At 43.3% G+C, this 12,942-nt stretch overlaps 1 pseudogene; it reads left to right on the forward strand.

Moving 5' to 3' along the window:
* On the forward strand, positions 1-2,339 carry LOC102411743 (annotated as a pseudogene).
* The last annotated feature ends 10,603 nt before the right edge of the window (positions 2,340-12,942 follow it).

Raw genomic sequence — 12,942 nt, forward strand, 5'->3', positions numbered from 1 at the left:
ATGTTTGTTGATGAAGAGGAACAGTGGAATAGGGGTAGGTGAACCTGGCTTTCACTTCTGTATTGGTCCCGAGTGACTTCTTTGGGTCCTCTTGTCTATTTCTCTCTGGTCCTCAGTTTATTCACATACATATCAAGAGGATTGGCCCCAGGTAATTAAAGTCCCTTCTTGTATAAACAGTCTCAAAGTTCATATGACTTTTCAGGCCTAAAGTCTGACCCTAAATCAAGACCTGTGCTGAATCTTTTAAAAACAGCCTACCTCAGAAAGAATAAAATTCCTAGAATAAAACTGCCTAAGGGGGTGAAAGACCTGTACTTGGAAAACTACTGAAGATAATATGGATGGAAAATTATACCATGTTCTTGCATTGGAAGAATTAATAGTGTTAAAATGATTATTAAAATAATTAATATTGGTAAATATTAAGTATAATATTTATTAATATTTATATAACATTTATGTTTTAAAATTTATATAAATATATAAACTCTTATATATTATATATAATATACATATAATATATAATGTACAATATATATCAAATTTATATTAATTATTAATGAAAACATTTTATTAATGTTTAACAATAAATAATATTGTTAAAATAATATTGTTAAAATTACCCAAGGCAATTTATTGATTCAATACAATCCCTACCAAAATACCAATAGTATCTTTCAAAAACTAGGAACAATTTTAAAATTTATGTGGAAATACAAAAGACCCAAAAGGCCAAAACAATATTGAGAAAGAGAACCGAAGTGGAGAAATCCCACTCCCCAACTTCAGACTATATTACAAAAGCTACAGTAATCAAAACATTATGGTACTTGTTCAATAGACACACAGATCAATGGAAGAGGATGGAGAATTCAGAATCATATACTTTTGGTCAATTAATCAATGAAAAAAGAGGCAAGAATAGACAATGGAGAAAAGACAGTCTTCAAAAAGCGGTGCTGGGAAAACTGGACAGCTACAGGTAGAAGAATGATAGCTCAGCTGGTAAAGAATCCGCCTGCAATGCGGGAGACCTGGGTTCGATCCCTGGGTTGGGAAGATCCCCTAGAGAAGGGAGATTCTACCCACTCCAGTATTCTGGCTTGGAGAATTCCATGGACTGTATAGTCTATGGGGTTGCAAAGAGTCTTTGAATCACTCACTCACTCAATATCACATACAAAAATGGGTTAAAGACATAAATAGACCAGAAACCACAGAACTGCCAGAGGAAAACATGGGCAGAGCACTCTTTGATATAAAAAGTAGCAGTGTTCCTTTTTAAGAACCATGACCACCTGGAACATCTCAGTGGCAACTGAGGCAGCAAGACGGTCTTTGAGAACTTCCTGATGTGGCTTCTGGCCATCAAGGGCATGCTACGGAAGTTCGTGGATGCCCTCTTCCAAACCATCTTCAGCATGCACTGGGGCTCAGCCCTGCTGCTGGCCATCGAGTACATGTTTGATTTCCTGGACAAGCAGGCCGATCGGCACCAGGTACATGATGCAGATATGAATCACACCTGGAAGAAAAACTGCCTGCTCCTGTGCTCCTGGTTGAACACGATCAAGAACCGACAGGTCCTATTCAACATCTACAAGAGCAGCAGTGCTCACGCCTGGCTGTCAGTGGGCCTAGGCCTTCATGGACTCCTGCTCCACATCTGAGCACAAGCTGGGCAAGGACTTTTCCTCCCAGAAGCTGCTCTACACCAAGGACATCCTTAGCTACAAGAGCTAGGTGGAGATTTACTATGCCTACATCACCAAGATGGTCTGCCATCAGCTACCAGGACACAAGTGCATATTTCACGTTGGACCTGAGTCAATTCAATAGCATGAGTATCCTGCATGAGATCTACTCTTACATCACCAAGTACAAGGGCAAGACCCCAACACAGCCCTGGAGAAGGATAAGCAGACCTGGTGGCAGCTGCTTTGGAGCAAGCTGGAGCGAGTAGTACACACCGTACCCCTGAGTAGCTGAGTCATTGGCCTATGACCATCTGACCAGGGGGACTTGAGTGAATTTGGGGCTGGCCCTTATCTAGCAGCCAGAGCTGGGAGATCTGTAGAAGAGGCCTGGTCCCAACTGTGCCAGGTGCCCTGTGCTGGGAACCATGTGTCCAGTCCTGGTCCCCTTGGCACTAACCTTCCCCTTGGAGCCTGCCAGGGTCCTAGTTCTTAATTGGTGTGGAAGAGACGATGCCTGAAGCACCCTCCATGCCCAGAATTGCTTGCCATGGGGTTGGGGAACCCAGGTGTGACCAGGGTCCTTCTTGGTACAATAAGATGACTTCACTGGTGGCTCAGACGATAAAGTGTCTGTCTAAAATGCGGGAGACCCGGGTTCGATCCCTGGGTTGGAAAGATCCCCTGGAGGAGGAAATGGCCATCCACTCCAGTACTATTGTCTGAAAAATCCCATGGACAGAGGAGCCTGGTAGGCTACATTCTATGGGGTTACAAAGATCAGACACGACTGAGTGACTTCACTTCACTTTAGGCCCTGGAGGTGAGGCTGGACCTTCTGGGAGGGAGAGACCAGGTTGCCAAGGCCAGGACTAGGCCCAGCAGCTGGGAGGGTTCAGCTGTGCCTGGCTTCCTGGGCAGTCTGAGGACGGGGGCCTGGCTGGTGGCCCAGGTGGGGAGAGTGAATGCCCAGGGCTTGGTCATGATGAGCTAAAGTCTGTCTGGGCCATCACCCTCCACCTGCTATGTTTCAGCACCCCTATGCTCACCACTACACACCTATAACCACCATCCTCTTGATTCACCACATGCTGTCCATGGCTGAGGTTGGAGTGACACATCAGTCTCACCCACAGAGAGACCCTGGGTCCATCCTATGGAGGGGTTGCAGGATGGCTCCACCCAGGGCCCAAGTGACTTCCTCTTCTGTCCTCAGGGCTGTGCTTCTGGGAGCTATTGGGGCCTGGGGCTCCTGGTCATGAGTGTAAGTTTATCTCATTTATTCCCCCTCACCATGCCCACCATCCCCCACACCCTGCCTCAGGCTGAGCTCTGAGCTGTAGAGGTCCAGGAGTAGTCATGACCACACTCCTTCCCACTCCCTGACCCGCCACCAACATTTCAGAGGTTTCAGTCTGGCTCCCCAACAGCATGCTGGCCCCTTGCAGCAAGGGGACATCTGGGGGCCATTGTTCAATTTTTAGGGGAACAATGGACCCTGCTTACTTTGTTCAGGCAGCTGGGAGTCTTGAGGTCTCAGATCACACCCAATGGCCTGCTTGGCAGCAGGATGCAGTGACCAGAGGGTCTGGAGGTTGGGTCTTCCCATGTTGCAGTCAGCAAGCAAGAGAATACATGTTGAATTACAAAACCTGTACATAAAAAAAAAAAAAAAAGTAGCTATGCTTTCTTGCATCTGCTCCTTTTAAAGCAAGAGAAATAAAAACAAAAATAAATGGGAACTAATTAAACTTAAAAGCTTTTGCACAACAAAGGAAACCATCACAAAACCAAAAGGCAACAATGAGAGGTAGAAATTATTTGCAAATGATATGAGTAATAAAGGGCTAATATCCAAAATATATAAACAGTTCATACAACTCAACGTCAAAAAAACAACCATGTTACAAGATGGACAGAAGACCTGAGTAGACATTTTTCCAAAGGGGTCATGTAGATGGCCAACAGGCACATATTTGACACTGCTTCTCTTCAGGGAAATGCAAATCAAAACGTCAAAACCACAATGAGGTATCACCTCACACCTGTCAGGATGGCTTTCATAAAAAAGAACACAAAACCAAATGTTGGCAAGGATATGGGGAAAAGAGAACCCTTGTACACTGTTGGTGGGAATTTGATTTAGTGCAGCCTTAGTGGAAAACAGTATGGAGGTTTATAAGAAAACTAAAAATGAGACTATGGTATGACTCAGCAATTCACCTCCTGGTTATATATACCCCCTGAAAAAAAGCAATAATTCAAAAAGATACATGCACCCCAATATTCATAGCAGCCTTATTTACAATTGCTAAGATATGGAAGCAACTTAATTGTCCATAAACATGAATGGAAAAAAAAGTCACAGTGTATATAAATACACGCATAATGTTGCCATTTGCAACAGCTCGGGTGGATTTGGAGGGTATAATCCCAAAGAAAGGCAATGCCAAAGAATGCTCAAACTACCACACAATTGCACTCATCTCACACGCTAGTAAAGTAATGCTCAAAATTCTCCAAGCCAGGCTTCAGCAATAAGTGAACTGTGAACTTCCAGATGTTCAAGCTGGTTTTAGAAAGGCAGAGGAACCAGAGATCAAATTGCCAACATCCGCTGGATCATGGAAAAAGCAAGAGAGTTCCGGAAAAACATCTATTTCTTCTTTATTGACTATGCCAAAGCTTTTGACTGTGTGGATCACAATAAACTGTGGAATTCTGAAAGAGATGGGAATACCAGACCACCTGACCTGCCTTTTGTGAAACCTATATGCAGGTCAGGAAGCAACAGTTAGAACTGGACATGGAGCAACAGACTGGTTCCAAATAGGAAAAGGAGTCTGTCAAGGCTATATATTGTCAACCTGCTTATTGAAATTCTATGCAGAGTACATAATGAGAAACACTGGGCTGGAAGAAGCACAAGCTGGAATCAAGCTTACCAGGAGAAATATCAATAACCTCAGATATGCAGATGACACCACCTTTATGGCAGAAAGTGAAGAGGAACTCAAAAGCCTCTTGATGAAAGTGAAAGTGGAAAGTGAAAAAGTTGGCTTAATGCTCAACATTCAGAAAACGAAGATCATGGCATCTGGTCCCATCACTTAATGGGAGATAGATGGGGAAACAGTGGAAACAGTGTCAGATTTTATTTTTGGGGGCTCCAAAATCACTGCAGATGGTGACTGCAGCCATGAAATTAAAAGACGCTTACTCCTTGGAAGAAAAGTTATGACCAACCTTGATAGCGTATTCAAAAGCAGAGACATTACTTTTCCAACTAAGGTCCATCTAGTCTAGGCTATGGTTTTTCCAGTGGTCATGTATGGATGTGACAGTTGGACTGTGAAGAAAGATGAGCACCGAAGAATGGATGCTTTTGAACTGTGGTATTGGAGAAGAGTCTTGAGAGTCCCTTGGACTGCAAGGAGATCCAACCAGTCCATCCTAAAGGAGATCAGTCCTGGGTGTTCTTTGGAAGGAATGATGCTAAAGCTGAAACTCCAGTACTTTGGCCACCTCATGTGAAGAGTTGACTAACTGGAAAAGACTCTGATGCTGGGACGGATTGGGGGCAGGAGGAGAAGGGGATGACAAAGGATGATATGGCTGGATGGCATCACTGACTCGATGAACGTGAGTTTGCGTGAACTCTGGGAGTTGGTGATGGACAGGGAAGCCTGGCTTGCTGTGATTCATGGGGTCGTAAAGAGTCGGACGTGACTGAGTGACAGAACTGAACTGAAGTGAACTGATGCTTAGTGAAATAAGTCAGAGAAAGACAAATACTATATTATTGAAATCACTTATATGTGGAATCTAAAAGATAAAACAGACTAGTCAATTTAATTGAAGAGGAAACAGACTCACAAATATAAAGAACAAGCTAGTGATTACCAGTGGAAGAGGGAATGGGGGAGAGGAAACACCGGTAGGGGGTTAAAAGGTATTAACCACTATGTATGAAATAAGCTACAAGGATATACTGCACAACACATATTATACAACAGCCAATACTTTATAATAGCTGTAAATGGAACATAACCTTTAAAAATTGTGAATCTCTACATTATACATCTGTAACATAAAATATTGTACATCCACTCTACTTCAATTAAAAAATAAAAGCAGCTGTACTCTTGCCTGGAAAATCCATGGACGGAGGAGCCTGGTAGGCTGCAGTTCATGGGGTTGCTAAGAATCGGACACGACTGAGCAACTTTACTTTCACTTTTCACTTTCATGCATTGGAGAAGGAAATGGCAACCCACTCCAGTGTTCTTGCCTGGAGAATCCCAGGGATGGGGAAGCCTGGTGGGCTGCCATCTATGGGGTCGCACAGAGTCGGATACGACTGAAGCGACTTAGCAGCAGTAGGAGCAGCAAAGAGCAAATTCTATTCCAGCTCACTAAAATCTCCTGGTAATCTATTTAGTGACTGGATCAAATCCAGCAAAAAGACTGGCAGACTAGAGAAGTTTAACTTCTAAAGATACCTCCCAACTTTCTCTGGAAAAGTGTGGCAAAGAGATAACGACTAGAATTCCATCTTTATCCATAAAGAGAAAAGAGAATCAGTGACAGACCACCAGAGAAGCTGGAAAACTACCTCCTAACTCACCTGTAAGTACAATTCTCTGGAAAGCACTGTACTTCTCTTTAGCTCAGTAAAGGGATGTATTGTCTCTAAGTCACACAGCTTTTGTTTGTTTTTTTTTGGTGCCTTTGCATGGCTTGTGGGATTTCCCAATCACAGATCGAATCCAAGTACATCGACGGATGTACTTACATCCACCTGTTAAGTACAATCCTGTCTTATGCTGAAGAGAAAATTGGAACTTTGCCACTTGAACTTTCTCAGTAAAATATGGAATCTTAATACAATGATGAATGAACCAATAGAAATTGAGTAATTCATGTAAAATGGATTTGTATCTCTTGAGCGAGAAATCCTCATTAACTAGAGTAATGGACTTACACATTGGAATTGTTTAAGCTTTTCCTGGGCAACATCAGTGAGGGAAAGAGAGAGGAAAAGAAACCTGAGCAGAAATGTGTGGGACCTTTGGAGGAAAGAATACTCATTGAGGCCCCCTTGAAAGTTGTGTGGGAAATTCCATGACAGTTCAGTGGTAGGACTCAGAGCTTCCACTGCAGGGGGCGTGGATTCGATCTGTGATTGGGAAACTAAAAACCCACAAGGCAAGCAAGGGGAACAAACAAACAAACAAAAGCTGTGTGACTTAGAGTCAATACATCCCTTTGGTGAGTCTTTCCTTATTTGTTAGATGGGTGTAGTATGTGTATTTCTGTGAACAATTTTGCTCATCAATGTCTGTGGTGTGTAAAGTTAAAACATTTGTAAAATATAAAGGAGGAGCCTGATATTTGCTTCTGACTTTTGCAGGTTTGATAGTATTCTTATATGTGTTAGAAAGTTGATCTTGCAAAGATTAGCAAGTACAAGTTTTGGCTTGGAGTTTTGTTCTTCTTCTTCTAAGTCACTTCAGTCATGTCTGACTTTGTGTGACCCCATAGATGGCAGCCCACCAGGGTCCGCCATCCCTGGGACTCTCCAGGCAAGAACAGTAGAGTGGGCCGCCATTTCCTTCTCCAATGCATGAAAGTGAAAAGTGAAAGCGAAGTCGCTCAGTCGTGTTTGACTCTTAACGACCCCATGGACTGCAGCCTACCAGGCTCCTCCGCCCATGGGATTTTCCAGGCAAGAGTACTGGAGTGGGGTGCCACTTGGGATAGAAGGAAGGGTGTGGCTAGCTTGGGAAGTCTCTTCTGGGCAGCTTTTAGAGTTTCAACTTTGGTCTTAGGAAACACCTGAATGCTTTAAGAGGGGGAAGATGATGGGATTATTTAAATACTGGAGAAGGTTTGAAAAATAGCTATCCTCTGATGAGAGTTCTTCCTCATAGTTGGCAATTGCAGATACTTGGAGAGCATTGGCCTCCTGGGCTTTGCTTTCATGACCCCTTGCTTTCCAGAGGCACCTCCTGGGCTGGTCTTCCTTTCATGACCCCTTGGTTTCCAGTGGCACCTCAGCATTTCCAAATGATCATGTTTGAGTCCCTCATCCATTTGCTCTTGAAGATGTGCTATCCCCAGTCATGTCTCAGTAGAATCCCCTAATCGGACAGTGAATTCTGTCCCTCTATTGCTCCATGCATTTTTTCCTTGCCCAAATCAATTCTTCCACTCAGTCATCTCCAGATCATACAAACATGCTGTTATTTTTATCATCTGTCTCTTAACCCTACCTCCAAACTCCTCCTTCCTTTTATTTTTTGTCACAAAATTCCTTGAAAGAGTTCCCTGACCTCAATTTTTAATTCTCTTTTGAGTTTCCCTTTCCTTGTAAACCCTTTTCTTGAGATGTAACATAGATTGCGAAAGTGAACAGTCATTCAACTATTCTTTACTGAAACTGCTTTTATTAAGGTCATTAATGATCTCCAGGTTGCTCTGTCCTATAGGCAAATCTCATTCCTTGCCTTTGCGGCATTTGATTCATGATTATCGCCTCTTTGTTAATGCATTTGTTTCACTTGGCTGCAGTAGGATCCCATTTACTTTTTACCTTTCCTCCTGCTTCATTGGCTTGTTTCTATGAGTGTGATGTGCCTCTTCCACCTCCTACTTTTGCACAAGGCCCCAGGGCCTAGTCTCTAAGCCAAGAAGATCCCCTGAGCATCAACTCTGGTTCATGGCTTTAAAATCCCATTTCTAGACTGACGTCTGTCAAATAAGTATTTTCAGTATTTCAGATTTACTTGGGTGTCTGAGAAATCTGAAACTCAACATGTCTGAAGTCCACAATATTTCCTCCCAAACTTTTACACACAGCTACCCCTGTCTCAGTTGATGGCACCTCCAGTCTTTCCAGTTGTCAGGCCACATCGCTTGGAGTCATCTTTAGGCTGTTACTCCACACTCTGTAAGAAGTCCTGCTGGTCCTGTGTTGAAACAACCAGGGCCTGAACTGCTCTCCATCCTCACTTCTGTTCAGCTCAGTTCAGTTCAGTCTCTCAGTTGTGTCCGACTCTTTGCGACCCCATGAATCACAGCACGACAGGCCTCCCTGTCCATCACCAACTCCCGGAGTTCACTGAGACTCATGTCCGTCGAGTCAGTGATGCCATCCAGCCATCTAATCCTCTGTCATCCCCTTCTCCTCCTGCCCCAATCCCTCCCAGAATCAGAGTCTTTTCCAATGAGTCCACTCTTCGCATGAGGTGGCTAAAGACATGATCATACCTCTTGGTTTTATGGAAGGGTTGATTTTTAGCAAGTAGTTCCGGGCAGCATGTGTGAAGGCCCAGCAACAGGAGGGAGCTTGTGTTCAAGTAGGTCGAGGAAGCTCTAAGACTTGGGCCTCCTCCAACCAAGGCCTTCTTCAGACTGAAGCACCCCCAGACAGAAATATTGCAGTACTTCCTGACAGGTCCTCATGCTTCTCACCATAGTGGCCCCTGCATTCCTTCTCAAAGGTGAGTCTGATCCTCTCATTCTCTGTGCCTGCACTGGGGCTTCATTTCCTGTGGACATTCATGTTTGCTGCCTGAGCCTTATCCCTCAACTGGGATGTATCTTCAAGGGGTCACAAAGTTGATCCTAGAGTAGCAACTGTCAAAAAACTTAAATTAAAAAAATCCATTTTGCTGTTTGGGAGCCTTGAGAACATAGTGAGGGCTCCTGTGGGAGACAGCTTGTCTGAAAATTCAGTCCTATGGAATTGTACACTTACTGCACATCACAGAGCCTTGTCCACATTAATTACTGAATGTTGACATCATTTTGCAGAGAGACTAAAGATTCAGGACTATTAATAAATACATTTGATGCCACATTGTCACGTTTTCTTTAAGAAAACACACGCATTTTAGACATTATGTTGTTTAATCACTAAGTCTAGTCCAACTCTTTGCAACCCCATGACTTCAGGACACTATGCTTCCCTGTCCTTCACTATCTCCCGGAGTTTGCTAAAATTCATGTCCGTTGACTTGGTGATGCTATCTAACCATCTCATCCTTTGCTGCCTTCTTCTCCTTTTGTCTTCAATCTTACCCAGCATCAGGATCTTTCCAATGAGTTAGCTCTTTGCAACAGGTGGCCAAAGTATTGGAGATTCAGCTTCAGCATCAGTCCTTCAATGAATATTCAGGGTCGATTTCCTTTAGGTTTGACTGGTTTGATCTTCCTGCAGTCCAGGGGACTCTCCAGAGTCTTCTCCAGCACCACAGTTTGAAAGCATCAGTTCTTAAGTGTTCAGCCTTCTTTATGGTCTAACTGTCACATGACTACTAGGAAAACCACAGCTTTGACTATGCTGACCTTTGGCAGCAAAGGCATGTCTCTGCTTTTTAATACACTGTCGAGGTTGGTCATAGCTTTTCTTCCGAAGAGCAAGTGTCTTTTAATTTCATGGCTGCAGTCACCGTCCACAATGATTTTGGTACTCAAGAAAATCTAACACTGCTTCCTCTTTGCCTCCTTCTATTTGCCATAAAGTGATGGGACTGGATGCCACGATCTTCGGTTCAGTCTCTCAGTTGTGTCCGACTCTTTGCAACCCCATGGACTGCATCACACCAGGCTTCCCTGTCCATCACCAGCTCTCAAGGCTTGGTCAAATGCATGTCCATCGAGTCTGTGATGCCATCCAACCATCTCATCCTCTGTTGTCCCCTTCTCCTCCAGTCCGCAATCTTTCCCAGCATCAGAGTCTTTCCTACTGAGTCAGTTCTTCACATCAGGTGGCCAAAGTATTGGAGCTTCAGCTTCAGCATGAGTCCTTCCAATGAATATTTAGGACTGATTTCCTTTAGGATGGACTGGTTGGATCTCCGTGAAGTTCAAGGGACTCTCAAGTGTCTTCTCCAACACTACAGTTCAAAAGCATCAATTCTTCGGTGCTCAACTTACTTTATGGCCCAACTCTCACATCCATACATGACTACTGGAAAAACCATAGCTTTGACTAGATGGACCTTTGTTGGTAAAGTAATGTTTCTGTTTTCTAATATGGTGTCTAGGTTGGTTATAGCTTTTCTTCCAAGGAACAAGTGTCTTATAATTTCATGGCTGCAGTCACCATCTGCAGTGATTTTGGAGCCTAAGAAAATAAAGTCTGTCACTGTTTCCATTGTTTCCCCATCTGTTTGCCATGAAGTGGTTGGACCGGATGCCACGATCTTCTTTTTTTGAACATTCAGTTTTAAGCCAGCTTTTCCACTCTTCTCTTTCACTTTCATCAAGGGGCTCTTTATTTTCTCTTTGCTTTCTGCCATAAGGGTAGTGTCATCTGCATATCTGAGGTTATTAATATTTTTTCCTGCAATCCTGATTCCAGCTTGTGCTTCATCCAGCCCAGCATTTCACATGATGTACTCTGCATGTAAGTTAAATAAGCAGGGTGACAATATACAGCCTTGATGTACTCCTTTCTCAATTTTGAACGATCTTAGTTTTTGCATGTTGAGTTTTTATAAATAGTATTTCAAGTTTGCCAATCTATGGGATGCTAATGTAAAAGACAGTATGTAATTGCTTGCTTCTCAGTTTTCACTAGAGATTAAGGTTTTTGAAAGTTGATAATTCAGGACTTCTCTGGCGGTTCAATGATTAAGACCCTTTGCTTTCAATGCAGGGGCCTGAGTTTGATCCCTGGTCAGGGAACTAGACCACATGTGCCCCAACTAAGAGTTTGCCTGCTGCAGCTAAAGATCCTGCATGCCCCAATGAAGACCCAATGCAGTCAAATAAATATTTTAAAAAATTTGATAATTCTAAGTAATTAGCCTATAAAGTTTGGAGAAGGCAATGGCAACCCACTCCAGTACTCTTGCCTGAAAAATCCCATGGGCGGAGTAGCCTGGTAGGCTGCAGTCCATGGGGTCGCTAGGAGTGGGACAGGACTGAGCAACTTCACTTTCCCTTTTCACTTTCATGCATTGGAGAAGGAAATGGCAACCCACTCCAGTGTTCTTGCCTGAAGAATACCAGGGACTGGGGAGCCTGATGGGCTGCCGTCTATGGGGTCGCACAGAGTCGGACACGACTGAAGCGACTTAGCAGCAGCAGCAGCCTATAAAGTTAATATGAAAAACGTCTTTGTATGCAAGTAAGAAGAAGAGGGGCTTCCCTGGTGGCTCAGATGGTAAAGCATCTGCCTGCAATATGGAAGACCTGGGTTCAATCCCTGGGTTGGGAAGATCCCCGGAGAAGGAAATGGCAACCCGCTCCAGTACTCTTGCCTGGAAAATTCCATGAACAGAGGAGCCTGGTAGGCTACATCCCTGAGGTTGCAAAGAGTCGGACACGACTGAGCGACTTCACAAGAAGAAGGTATAAGAAATAAAAATGCATTTTATTAAGGAAAAAGAAAATAATTTTGTTCTGATGCTAGTTATTTCTAAATAGGAAAGAAGAGACAGATTATTATAAGTATAGAAAACTGTAGGTTTGAGAGGAAAAAAGAAACTTTAGAAAGGATTTTATGTTTGGGCAGACTCTGATGCTGGGAGGGATTGGGGGCAGGAGGAGAAGGGGACGACAGAGGATGAGATGGCTGGATGGCATCACTGACTCGATGGACGTGAGTCTGAGTCAACTCCGGGAGTTGGTGATGGGCAGGGAGGCCTGGCGTGCTGCGATTCATGGGATCTCGAAGAGTCGGACACGACTGAGCGACTGAACTGAACTGACCTGAAAGGTTAAAATTAATTTAATTGGGCAAATGAATTTCAATATTAAATGTAAAATGGTACAAAACCTGAATTTGGTTTCTCTCTATTAAGAGGGGAGAGTTTTCTTAAGAATATTGATCTGCTTTTTGTAACAGATTGTGAATGTTCTTTGTATTTTAAATAATTTTTTATAACTTTCTGTATTTGCCTTTGAAATATTTTATCGTTTCTTAGTTAAGTCAATAAGTATTGTTTCACAGTGACCTGTGATGCCACCTGACCAAGTGTTTTTTTAAAGCCTTTTGATATTTTTGGCAAACTTGCCAGAGATCAAATTCTCCTTGAAGTTTATTTGACCTTTAGCTTACTTTGAGATTTTCCAAAAGGTCCTGAAACACCTAAGGGATGTGTTTTCTCTCTTTATCAAAGATAAAAATGTTGAACTAACCAGGCTTATATCCTATGTTAAATTGCATGGGAAGGGCTTCCCTGGTGGCTCAGAGGTTAAAACGTTTGCCTGCAATGCGGGAGACCTGGGT

Source organism: Bubalus bubalis, chromosome 9 (genome assembly GCF_019923935.1).
Source record: "Bubalus bubalis isolate 160015118507 breed Murrah chromosome 9, NDDB_SH_1, whole genome shotgun sequence".
Classification (NCBI taxonomy): domain Eukaryota; kingdom Metazoa; phylum Chordata; class Mammalia; order Artiodactyla; family Bovidae; genus Bubalus; species Bubalus bubalis.